The sequence below is a fragment of the Gavialis gangeticus genome, unplaced genomic scaffold, assembly GCF_001723915.1.
Source record: "Gavialis gangeticus isolate Ggan-Ray unplaced genomic scaffold, GavGan_comp1, whole genome shotgun sequence".
NCBI lineage: Eukaryota > Metazoa > Chordata > Crocodylia > Gavialidae > Gavialis > Gavialis gangeticus.
The window spans coordinates 58,095,164-58,095,673 of NW_017729032.1; the positions used below are offsets into that span (position 1 = coordinate 58,095,164).

General features: G+C 56.3%; 1 protein-coding gene across 1 annotated transcript in view; it reads right to left on the bottom strand.

The window, feature by feature from the left end:
* Positions 1 to 504, bottom strand: part of TRPC4 (transient receptor potential cation channel subfamily C member 4) — a 308,233-nt gene extending 307,729 nt beyond the window's left edge. Inside the window, exon 1 of the mRNA XM_019525278.1 lies at positions 286 to 504. The gene's annotated coding sequence lies outside the window, so the exon portion shown is untranslated. The remainder of the gene's footprint in view (positions 1 to 285) is intronic.
* Positions 505 to 510: the final 6 nt, after the last annotated feature.

Here is a 510-nt window from a genome sequence, read left to right on the forward strand (position 1 = left end):
ATCCTGCAGGTGTCAGACTTTTGCCAGCAATAACGCCGAAGGATGGCACTTTCAACGGTTTGCCATAAAAGCCCACGCTTCTTATATATTAAAAAAAAAAGGCACCTTCATGCAGTTGGAAGCGGGGTCCGGGAGGGTGCAAAAAAATCAACCAAACCCTGCAAGACAAATGCTACCCCTTGATCTGTGCCGAAGTTGGAGGATTCCTCCCCCTCGGTGCCTTCTCCTAGGAGTGAAAGCAAAGGTAGGGGAAGGGAAATCTGCCGAAGTTGGGCGACAACTTACTTGGTTTAGATGCACGCGTCGCTAGCCGGCGGGTGAGGGGCGGGGATCTGTTTTCCCTCCAGCTGTTAGCAGATCACATTCTCTCGGGGGTGAGCCCTGGGCAATTCCCTGCGCAAATTAAATCCACTGCGGGTCGCTCCATGCTCGCCCGGGTGGCCCATCTCGACTTTCTCCTCGTCATGTCTCACATGCAGCGCCGCGCGCCCGGCCGCCCGCCGCCGCCGC